This window comes from Meleagris gallopavo, chromosome 3 (assembly GCF_905368555.1).
Source record: "Meleagris gallopavo chromosome 3, MGAL_WU_HG_1.1, whole genome shotgun sequence".
Taxonomy (NCBI): Eukaryota; Metazoa; Chordata; class Aves; order Galliformes; family Phasianidae; genus Meleagris; species Meleagris gallopavo.
In genome coordinates this window covers 31,507,742-31,520,455 of record NC_139406.1, presented here as the reverse complement: position 1 = coordinate 31,520,455, position 12,714 = coordinate 31,507,742, and the positions used below count along the sequence as shown (strand labels likewise).

General features: G+C 41.9%; 1 protein-coding gene across 13 annotated transcripts in view; it reads right to left on the bottom strand.

Moving 5' to 3' along the window:
• LOC100547566 (poly(rC)-binding protein 3-like) overlaps window positions 1–12,714 on the bottom strand; it is a 472,557-nt gene that overhangs the window by 121,546 nt on the left and 338,297 nt on the right. Inside the window, exon 1 of one of the 13 annotated variants that reach the window (XM_085220560.1) lies at window positions 9,687–9,954. The exons of 11 other annotated variants lie outside the window; for them this stretch is intronic. The gene's annotated coding sequence lies outside the window, so the exon portion shown is untranslated. One more of the 13 variants, XM_085220566.1, reaches the window with a different exon arrangement.

The following is a 12,714-nucleotide window of genomic DNA, read 5'->3' as shown; positions in this document are numbered from 1 at the left end:
CTTTCTGCAAGAGACATCTGCGTAGTTTTCAAATTTTGACTAATAATCTCTTGAACTACAGTTTGCAACAGAAAAGATGCTTAAAGTAATCACTAGTCTGAATCTGTGAAGATGTTGAAAAAAACTGCCTTCAGCTATAGACATATTTGCAGATTAACATTACTTTTATTCTGTGGATTTTCTCTCCATTCTGTCAAGCCCCACACAGTCTCGACTCTCAAGAAAATGAAAGTACCAATACAGAACTACTTCTATCCACAGTAATGAAACTGCTTGGGTCACTATTCTCCAAAATAGGCTTGTTCATAGAATCATAGAATGGCTTGGGTTAAAAGGGACCACATCGATCATCTAGCCCCTGCTATGTGCAGAGTTGCCAACCACCAGACCAGGCTGCCCAGAGCCACATTCAGCCTGGCCTTGAATGCCTCCAGAGACGGAGCATCCACAACCGTTCTGTTTGCCAGAATCTTCTCAGAAAAAAAGATGAAAGCACAAATTCATTTTCTTTTAAATTTGAGTAAATGTGAACAAGTTTTATTCAATTTTCCCATATTTCATAAGCAGAAGCGGGAAATAAGTATAACACAGCTAGAACAATTTTCTTTAGAGAGACGACAGCCTTGGTTTAAAGTTGCAACTAAGTTTCCAGCTGAGTTTCAAATGAGTAAAAAATTCATGTCTTTGAAATCAGTGATCAAAAGAAGCATTTTGTAAAATCTATTAATCTCCATATAAGATAATTCCTCACAATCTCACAATAAAAATGCATGTATATGAAATACTTAAAATGCATTAATACATAGAAACTAGAATTGAAACACATTTTAAGTGCATGTGCAAATCTTTTATGCCTGCCTGGTATACTCTGGAGATATTATTTAGAAATACATTCCTTTCTCTTGCAACTCAGCCTTATTCTCATTGAGAGCATCAGTGTTTTTTTTAAAAGTAAAATCTGAGGCATGAAGAGAGAAAATAAAGGTGACACCATTACCAACTACGGGCAATGCCAATTCTTTTAAATTTATTGACTGCTAATAATATTCACTGGAGTTTGGATCTTTCCTATCTACTGATGGGAAAGCAGAAAGGTCACAAGGTAAAAGAAAACTCCATTTTCATGGCATGTGAATGCATTGCTCCCAAGGGAATTCAAGTTACTTTAGAAAGGTTTACATATATACAGGGCGGGCCCTTTACTTCTGGAGCCAACTAAAAGCCCATCCATCTGTGAATGATCCAATGTAATAAAAGCATGGTAGAAAGGTTGTCTTTGACACTTTCTTTGAAAAGTATGCTTGTGCTTAATTTTCAACTCCACATTACTTCCACACACCTACTCAAAGTAAAATAAGAGTTGATTCTTAATGGGAGGTAAAACCAGCAAGAAAAGGTCACAGAGCTGTAAGATTTCCTTTTAGATAAAGAGAAGGATCAGACGTAAGCAGGCCCCAGCAAACAGAACCCTAAAATGATATCTAGGGATGACAACACAAAGCCCAGGCTCCAAATCCTGTAGCAGTGATTATGTGCCAGCAGGTTTGGGGTCAAGAAAACAACTAGCAACAAACTCTGCATAGATAAAACAATCCATCACAAGTGATGTTTATCTATTTCCCCAGCAAGGAAACCAAATAAACAAATAAAACCCTCCAAAAGTTTATTGAACAATTAAGTTAGGGCTACCTTCTTCACAATAAAACTGCTATTAGAAGATTACTATAAATATTGTCTAAATGTCCTTAACTCTGTATTTTATCATCATTTCATTGAAACCAAAAGACCAAGAGACCAGGAAGAAAAAATGAAAAAGAGCTACCCATAGTGCGTTCACACAATTCACAGTTGCAAGGTTAGAGCTTCACTCATCAACTATAAATTACCATTTGCCAGCTGACACTCAGTAACAGGCCATGGGTGTGATCCTAATCTGGGGAAACAGGAACGAAAACAGGTGAGCTGCCTTTACATTCAGCCACAACAGTCTTTATAGTCACTGACCGTAAGCATTTATGTTTTTAGTGTTTAAGCTAATGCAATATACCCCACAGCACAACAGTCAGTAGAGGAATTGATATTGCTGAAATGACCATACCACAGCTGAAGATCAGCAGCTTCTTAAAGCAAGCTTTTTGAAAGATCAGTGAAATGTCTCACAAACACTAACTAGCTATCCGTGAGAGGTTGGATACTCTGATATCAGATGCTATGTGACAACAGAGTATACGACAACAGCTTAATTTGCACACAGGCTCTCACCAACATACAGGTTAACTACAGATCTGTGGCTAACCAGGAGGCCAACATGCAAAATAAGTCACCCATCAAAACAGTTGGACTTCTAACACTGATTAAAGCATTCAGTGAATATGCCTTAAAATGTAACTGATCACTGGCAGATGCAACCTATTGCAGAAACTTACCACTGCAAGTCGTAAGGGTACAGTCAAAGCACGGACATTACCTTTAGATAAGCATTCACAATGCACATGAGAGATACATGTGCCTCTGGTCTTCATTTTACCTTCCACACAGAATGATTCCTGCAGGACTCACGTATTTCAGCCTACCCTCAGCGTTCAGCTGAATGAAACCCTCAGGATTTGGCTCAACATGAGTAATAGAGGTAAATCAGAATTAAAGCGAAAACTTTAGAGACATTTTTCCTGAACTTTTTTTTTTTTTTTTTCTCCTTTTAAAGAGGAAACGGTTCGTTCAGTCAACGCATTTCACAGAGAGCAATAGGAAAATATTGTGAGCATGGCTAACACGTCAGGAAAGCAATGAGCATCTTTCAACAAGTCATTTCCGTAATATCTGACAAAAAAATAGAAGAAAGCCACACATAATCAGATATTAGGTGAAGAACACAGACAAGTCTCACATCCCTCATTACAGAAGATAACAGCAAAACTGTGGGAGAAAGAGTGACTCCCAGCATGACAATCCAAGAGAAACCCCCCAAATGCAGATACAATTCTGTTAGTAGGGGAGGCTGCTCAGAGAGGTGCTCTCATTGGTCACAGGAAGCAGTTTCAGGATGCTCCACCAGCATGGCTTATGCTGGAGGCTTCATTTCATCAGAGATTTATCATTCATGTGCAAAAAGAAAATTCAAATATTTCAGAAGTATTCTACAACACAGGGTTAGCTTCAGACATATCGAATGTTACTTACACTGAAGTAACACTGAACTTCATTACAAGCAAGATTTGAGAGCTCTTCTTATTTCTATGCTGCTTCTCCTGCCCAGCCCACAGTAAACATCATAGGATGCTCACAATACTTAATTAACAGTGACAGTCTTTCCATTACCTACCAGGGATCTGTCTGTACAGTACGAACGCTGATGGGGAAAGGAAGGAGGGGGAAATGAAGTATGTGTCTCTTGGTGCCTACCTGAGGCTCTTGTTCTTCCCAGAGAAACCCAGTGGTGGGAATTCTGGTGTCTCCTGCTATCAGATGGAAACCCAGATACTCAAATATCTCCAAACCAAAAGGAGCTGAGACACCAAACCTGATTCTTACTGCTCTGAATGGATACTCTTAACTTGCATGTGAGAACAGTTTCCTGCATAGACAAGAGTAAAGTTTACTTCATTTTAATTTGCTCTCATATGTATAATGTGATTTAATTAAAAAAAAAAAAAAAAAAAAAAAGCAGACAATCTTCTATATCTTTGATCAGACGCAAACAAAACTCCACCAGACAGCTCAGGGATTTCCAGAATTTAATCCTGTGCTATGAAGTAATTATTGACCATGTAAAAGGTTGCTTCTGCTCCCAACGTTTTTACAGCTTTTCCACTTGAAATCGCTGCTGCTGTTTCTAAAAGGTGTTTAATGTTACAAAGCAGATGCTAAAAATCTCTGTAAGCACTTCTGGCTAGATTCTGGCATGCAGCCATGCCATGCTAAGGAGACCTTAAAGGTGTACACACAGTTCTCGTAATTGAATGAAATCACAGAAAAGTCAACTTCTGGTGTTCAAAGCTCACATTTTATCTTTTTTTTTTTCGTTTATATCAGGCTCAAATGCTGAACAGGTGCTTTACTGCCCACTAATGAGAAAAACACCAGAAAATAAGTTTAAGGTAATGAACCACTAAAAAAAAATAATGGACGCTGCTCTAAGCTCTTTACATCCAAATGCATTCTTTCTTTCCTGGACAGCAGAAGGAGGGGTTTTTTTTGTTTGTTTGTTTGTTTTAAAAACTTTTCTTTAAAAAAAATAAATAATGAAACTGTTTTTCATTTCTTATTTCAGACACGTCTCTGGTCTAGTCTATAAATACAGCTTATTTTTCTGTTCAGTAAAGGTCCTGTGAAACTAACAGGAATAGAGCAGTTCATAATGATGCAGAAAAATGCAAATACTTCTTTATCAATACTTTTATTACTTGCAGAATAATCCACCCCTCCCCCCCCAACAAAAAAATCCTAAATAATAAACTCCTCCCCAAATCAATAAAAAAGCAACCCCCCCCCCCCAAGCACTCTTTTTCTCCAAACCATCCATTTTGTGTGAGTTTTCAGGTGTCACTGAGCTAAATCTTTCCAAGAACTGCTTCACTGCCCTTCTCACACACTTGTGCTAAGCCATAGGCTATCCAAGATACTGGTTAGGCTGGTACAACTGCTACATGGAATCTTTTTACTCATTTTGTAAGCCTGCTGCTTAAGTATTCAAGACTGCTACAATCAAATCCTGCCATCCCTGCCCACATCCTACTCAGAAAAAAGGCTGTTGAGGTCACTGGACTGAATCTCGATGGTCTTAACTGCTGTTCAAGAGCTCCCAGCTATGACAGCAAGCACAGATGTTTGAAGGGGTGGGTGGAATAACAAAGTTCATCAGACTCTAACTGACCACTACAGATTCAGGAACAATGAGGTCTGATCTGAGTAGGAGTCTGGCCTATAGAGGAATGCAACTGAAAAAAAGAAAGCCTAGATTAACCCTCCTGAAAAAAGGATAATTTCATGTTGTTTTGAGTTTTACGTAGATATTATTTCATCTTTAAAATAAAGGCAACTTTCTATATTATCAATCTTTTTTAAATTGGTCTCTCTGCTGAAGATCTTTGAGGCTCTAAAAGCAACTGTGGATGCTGAACTGCTTGTGCATAGCCGAGATGCCAGCCCCTGGCAGAGCATACAAAAGCTTCAGATCACAGGTTAGTGCAGCAAGAAGCCCCCTGTGCTGCTGAGACTGTGAGACTGCCTGTAAGAAATCTTGGCATACTATTCAGATGGGAATTAGTTGACCTGAACTTGGTTTCTGTGCCTGATTGATAAATGTTAGCTACTGACAAGGTTTCACACGTGACTGAACTTACTGAACGTTGTCACTGCTTTGTAACTGCTGTGTAGGTACTTGGACGTACTGTCATCTCCCCTTCTCCTAAGCAACGGATGCTGCTTTGTAATAACAAGCGTACACCCTCAAGACTAGATGGGCGTCTATTCCGAAGATTTCCTGCTCAATTTTAATCCAAAAGAGCTGGCATCAAGCAGGTGTTCTTTAATTAAAACCTCCTTTCACTCAGCTCTTTCTTGTCTCTTGGAGTGCCTATCAATCAGGAAGAGTCACTGCAGGATGCACCTAGTGGCAGGAGGCGAAGCTGTCCCCTTCTCCATCCCCCAGACAGACATTTTTTTCCTCTCAACTTCATTAACTAAATGCACTGAATAAACCTTAACATCTCAGCTAAATCCTATTGGCCTTGGATTTGCTACTTAATGCTAAAACCCAAGCGACCCATTTTTCTCCTGTTGATACTTCTATCACTGATGGCAGCCAGCAGAGAGAAGTATCCAACCTTAAAATATTTTAATGTAAGGCACAAAACAGAGAAAAATCATCATTCACTCTTTCTGCTGCTGTTCATGAACTTTACATAAGCCCTGCTTCTTGTGTCAAAACCTCCCTTGCTTTTGTGCTTCACAGGCAACAAAGTGAGTCTGTTGCTTAGCAAATGAATGCAATGAATTACATTTAACTGAAAGCGTGAGAAGGTCTCTTTTAAAGAGAAATTATCTCCAAATTTCTATGAAAATAAATTTCTTCCCATTCCACAATCTGCACTCATGACGTTATTACAGACGTCAGAAGACAGACACCCCATTAAGTGAAAATCTTTGTGAAGCATTAACAGCAAGAGTAATCACTCTTAGTGCTGTGGATTCATTTAGAGTTCCCATCCCTGACAGTTTTGCTCTAAATTGTACTAATTTACCTCAGTGATATCACATACACAACAGAATTGGCTGAAGCTAATCTGAATCCCCTTACTTCCCTGCTGTCAGCCTTCCCCTACCCCTGAATTTTGCTCCTGCTCCACTGCCAAACCGTTCCTCAGCCCTTGAGAACCCCCATGCTCACTTCTCATCTTGACTTCTATCATAGAATTGAGTTGAAAGGGAATTTTAAAGGTCGTCTAGTCTGACTCCCCTGAAATGAAGAGGGACAACTAAAACTAGATGTCTTTCATATACCCAATTCATCCTACCCGTCCAGCTGCAAAAGCTCCCTGGTAGCAAAACTCAAGAGCTCTGGCTTCTGGGTCCACACAACTGCCCTCAATCCTTGCTCCACCAGAACTCAACCTCTGCCAATGCCTCCCATCCCCTCACGGCGTCATGACCACACATTTTGCTCTTTCCACCACGCACCACCAGCACTTTCCCAGTATCAGATTCCTCCTTCACACTTCTTCCCCACAGGCACAGCCCCACAGCAGGGTGCCATGGCAGCTGATCCTGCCCAGCCCTGCCAGCGGAAAGGTGAGATCTGCTCAATTCCCTTGCATCCTCCTGCACCCCAAACTCCTTTAATACCACTGCCACAGGGCAGCAGCCACAGGGATTGCCTTAATAGCACTGCCCAAAGTTTGGGGAAGACTCTGGGAGGGTTTGTTTGACAGCAGCCCAGGCGGCTGTGTGCTGCCAGAGCGTGCAGCTCTTTACTTAGCTTTTGGGTTTTGCCGTGATTTTATCAGCCTTCCATTGACACTCAGAAGGTGGAGAAGCACTGGAACAGGTTGCCCGGGGAGGTTGTGGATGCCCCATCCCCGGAGGCATTCAAGGGCAGGCTGGCTGTGGCTCTGGGCAACCTGGTCTAGTGGTTGGCGACCCTGCACGTAGCAGGGGAGTTGAAACTAGATGATGATTGTGGTCCTTTTCAACTCAGGCCATTCTATGATTCTATGATCTCCTTTCATTTTCCCTAGCATGAAAAACCCAGGAAGGGGTGCAAACCTCCACAGTTTGGCTAGAGCAGGCTTTTACTCTCTGACTGCTCTGTGGCATGCTGCTTCAGGTGCAAATAACCTGATACTCCCCTAAGTACTTTCCAAAGTTGCCCACTAGCTTTCAGAAATCAGAGGTGGCTACTCTGATTTCCTTCTTGGTATCCAACACACACAGCAGTCCTTGGGGTTGACGCACAGTTTTAATAGGCACAATTCACATTATTATCAGACCTCAGTGTCCTACAATAGCAAAAGCAATTTCTGAAAAGAAAGGCTGCATCCTAAACTGCCTGTTCCGTGCACCCCCCAGCCCTCCTGGCAAATTCCTGCCGAACTCAGAGGCTGAAGAGAAACAAGGAGCCTGGACTTCCCCTGAAAATTCTGTTACCCTAAATAAAAATAGTATTTACAAAAGACTTACGAGAAAAATCAAATCCATCATGGAAGATATGCACCACAGGTTATGCATTAAGATTATTGGTACCATGCCCGCCATTAGAAGGCTTCCAAATAAAAACATGTTTTCTAACTGACCATGCACTCATATTAACATATTTCTTACTGATACAGCTAATGGAGTATTTATCATGATTTTAGGCTTCTCTAAAGTAACAATAAAAATACTTTGTGCCATGTAAGAACAAAAATACATTCATATTGCCATGCATTATCACACTTCACACTCTACAGATGTGTTTAAATACAGATGTGTTTAAATTACAAAAATGTTCAAAACGGCACCAAATGGAGACCAAGAGCAATAAGGAATGGAAAACAAACAGAAAAACAAATGTTACATGCTTCAAGACTTTTTTTTGCAGCACAGATAGACAGAAGAGACATAAAAAGGACAAGTTAGTTGGTAAAGGAAAAAAACCTACCCGCAACAAAAAAAACACAACTAATTCAGATTGTGAAGAAAACAAATATTTTTCTTCACCCAAGTATATATTAAGAAGGTATGGAATAATAATCATGTGATAATCAAGTTTTTTCGTTTCTGTTTGAATAAAGCAAGTAGAATAGTAGACACGATATGTTTATTAAAGGCTTTATGAGTGGCTAAGCCTCATCTTTTCAATTTATTTTATTTATATATTTCTTGAGCTCTTTGTAACTTCAGTATGGCCGATTCCTGGATTCCACTGCCAGTGTTCCTCAGCGATAGGTCACGAGCTGTGTACTAGGAACCTCATTAGGGATAAGCAGTAGACAAGTGGATTACCAGCTCCTCAACTCCACTTCTTGCTATTTTTTCATTTCCAAAACATCGTACAAAAGAAAAAAGAAACCCAAGACCTACAGTTAGATGGGATGTATGCGTACTTCTCACATAAAAATTCTCTTCTAACATTTGAAAGTCAACATGCACGCCCATTTCCAGCTATGGCTGGATTTTGCTGTGTTTAATCGAGACCTGCTAAGCGTGCTGTTAACACACCATCTGAACCTTATTTTATTTTTCAAGTAGGCCTGGTAGGGTTATCACAAACACAAATAATAGAATTTGCGCGTGAAACATAACCGCTTTCTGGTTAATATGACCTCCTAGCAGACGTGTTAAAGAAATTGAAATATAGTTTTTGGCGCAGACTAACAAGGCTCCTTGTGGGCTTCAATATTACTAACAATAAGAGGCATGGAGTCTAGAGTCCTCTCATAGCTGTTACCATAAAGCTAGCACAAAGTTCTTAAGTTTTCTTCAGGCAACACACACTGAAGTTTCACTTTTTCTCTCCCTGTTGCACAGCACACACAACTACCACACAGCTGTTTGCTCGGGCCGTTAAAACCACCAACTCCAAATAGCCTCCGGAAACATTAGCAGCTAAAGAGAAAGATGCAACCTCCCCGGCTAACACCTCGAAAACGTGTGAAAATAACGCAGCTCTGTTGCTTTTGACAGTATTGCTGGCTTATAGGACGTCAGAAACTTCGCAGCCCCTGCCTTGCTAATCCTTCACAACCCCTGCGGAGCGCACGGGCGAGGGCCAGTTCGCGCCCCTCCCGATTTCGCCCTAAACTTACAGAGAATCGTTATCGGGGGTAAGGGCTGTGGTAAAGGGAGGGGGACAAACCTCCGAAAGATATCATCTCCTTTAGACCCGCAAGCTGCCGGCTCAGGCGGAGTTACTCACCCAAGGGAAGCGCACGCTTTCCAGCTGACAATCCCTAAAACATAGCGCAGCTCACTTGCCCGGACGACGTGCCGCCCGCACGAGCCCCATCTCCACCCGAAATCACTTCCAACTTGCCACTCGAAATCTTTAAGCGACTTCGCTCGCTGCCGGCCCGCCCTGGGCAGCCAGCGCTCGGCGAGCAGCGCGCCCAACTGCCGAGAGCAGCACGCAGACCCGCGCCTAGACGCAGCAGCACGCAACAGCCCAGTGCGGCTCCGGCTGGGAGCCCAGCGCCCGCGGCGGTACCGACCTGCGGAGCGGCAGCGACCGCGTCCCTCCGCCCGTCTCCGAGCCCGAGCTTGGACAGATGGCCGGCAGCGCGACCAGAGCGAAGCAAAGCCTGGTTGTTTTTTTTTTTCCTTCCTCTCCCTCTTCTCTCCTTTTTTTTTTTTTTTTTCCTTTTTTTTTTTTTTTTTCCCCTCCCTGCCTCCCCTGGCTTAGCCCTTGGCAGATAAACCCGAGTCAGGCACAGTGCGCTCACAACACCCCCTCCACCAATCATTTCAATTAGTGCCACATGAGAGGAGCTTCTGCCCAAAATCTGCTTAAGAAAGGGCCAGAGGGCAGGGCAATCTCCTTTGCTCGACAATGACCAGAAGCTGCTATAAATATCCAAACAAAAGCACTGTCAAGGCCGGGAATGTCACATCCTAATGTGATAAAAATTGTAAAGATTCAACCTATACCAGAAGGAAAAATTAAAATTAAAAAGAGACAAAGATAAAAAGCGACCACCACCTTCCTACCCTCTCCCCCAACACATAACCTTGCAATATGTTATCAGAGTTGTATGTTCCCGGGTGCCAAGTTATTATGTTTTCCAGGTCCCGAGCAGCCTGCTCACGATCCTTTTGTGACAGCTGCATGCTAATATTTATAGGTACCCAGCTCTGTGCATCTTATATAACCCAGCGAAGTGACCAGAGCTGTCCAGGGGTAGCTTTCAGCCCCGCAGATACAGTACATCAGACAAACAGCATAAGCAACGGCTACTCCTAATTAAAGCATCAGCCATAAGTTTTCAATATGTCAATAAATGTATCACTACATTAATGAAGTACAGCCTTGGGTGCATTTGATCTTTAAGGTCCCTTCCAGTCCAAGCCGTTCTATGATTTGTAACAAAAGTGGTGGCTTGTATCTGATTTGATTTAGATGTGTTTTACACCAGCATATTCCAGCGCTGCAAGTGATGATAAAATCTGGCCTGAACTTTCCAACTGTGCAGTGAGTTAGAACTGAAAACTAATCAGGAACCACATTTAAGAACACACACACAAACTCTGTGCGTTCTGATCTATCTTCGATCTAGTAGAATGTCTCCCTAAGCAGATCCGGGACCTAGAGCTTGTGCAACACTTTGCAGTGTCCTTGTTTGTGCTGTGTGAGCAGCTGGGCGCTGCCTGCTCCTGCACAGGGAGGGCAGAGCAGCAATAGTGCATTGTTTTCATCCTGTTTGACTGCCTGTAAACTCAACAGTGCCTTTGAGATAGTAATTACTAGCCTGTTGGTGGCAGGATGAGAACATCTAAGTTCATCGCAGTGGAAGCTGACTATCATTGTCCCCTTCTTCCCCTCACAGACATTCCCAGACGTCCCTCTAGATCTTGTGTCTCAAGGGACATACACGTCTATGCAAAAGTAGTTAATCCTGTTGTTAATATGGCTAACCTCATGTTCTCTTATAACTGAGATGAAAGCTATCTGAAATTATCCCCATTTCCTGTGTTCACTTTACACCAACTTAGTAATAAATTTCTCTTTCACTGCAAATAAACGTTATTTTCTCTGTTCCATTCCCGTGCCCTCCTCTGATCTTAACTTGTTTGTCCTGCCACACTGAGCGCTGCTTTCTCACACTAAACCCATTCACATACAGGCTTATCCTCAAAGCACCCTTATCTTCAAAGGATGTCCAGAGATACTTTTTGCTGCTTTACTAACTCCCTGAATTTAAGTATATGTCCTACATAACAAAGAACCCACGCTTAGCAGACATCAGTGGAAGAAATGCATTTAAAAGACATGATATTTAAGTGAAGCTCTTGGAAAACCTCTGCCTAAGAATCGCAGACACAGGCACAGTATGAACAAAACTGCCCGCAAGATTTCCAGACTTCCTAGTTTTAGCAGGGAGGGAAATATTCTTTCTTTTAACAAAGAGCTTTCAGTCAGCCAGAGTGCACAGATGCAGAACAATAACACTACACAGACAATACTGACCGAGCGTTGTCAGGCCACAGCCACCAGCCCACAGGCTGACAAAGCTCTTGCTGAGAACAGGGCCGTGCGTGGGGTGAGTGAGGCAGAGACCCCTGGTGTAGTGCAGGCTGGGGGAAGCCTGCATGGCTCAGCAGACAGAGGTATCGTGAGATGTGCGGCTGTATTTGTGAGGCATCGCAGTATCGCTAATAAATCCCGCCCATTCCCCCTTCTGCTGGCTGATCTCCATGTAGGGGCCTGCATTCTCTTCCAGTGGAGCCAAGGTGGGGGTCTCTGCTGTGACAGTATGGACATGCTTCGTGTTGCAAATACGTGAACTGGATCTTCACCAACGGGAAAATATCCTTGTGAACCACAACAAAACCCCTTCCGGGAAAGCAAAAAATTATTTTTAGAATAACAAACATACTTGGGAAAAAGATAACTTATGACTTAAACAGAGGTGTAGCTGCAACTTCACTAATGAAGTGAACTGTAAGATTGTGTACATCATACAAAATTTTAGCCAGCTAGACAGGTGAATAAACTGGCAAAACTGAGCTGCTGATGCCAGAAGTGAAATAAAAATATTCTTCTCTGAATCTTTGGTGGTTTTTGTGTCTTCTACTTTCTGGAACAGCTATCATTACAGTATTCAGAGACAAGGGGACACCAAAGTTTACAAAACTCACAATATTTCCTTGTCTTGACAAAAAGCCCTGTTTGATCTGTATTCACATGGTCCTCATTTTTTTTTCCAGAGGTAGCTGCTTTCCCATATCAGTTCTTCCAACCTATTGTAAAAATCAGCAAGGGAATTTTGTAACCTCACCCTTTAGGTTGAAGAAAACAAGAGAAAACTGCATGTATGGAAATATGCCTTACAAAGATGTATTCACTGCTTGTTAAGCTTATATATATTTAAAAATCTGTTTCTTTGTAAATCAAAATGCTGTATTTGAAGAGAAGTCATTTAGTTTGCATATAATTTAGTAGACATTTACAAATTTAAAATGCATGTAAACTATTCTGCCGTTAGGTCAAGATGAAAATACTGGTTTTATAGAAGATTGTGA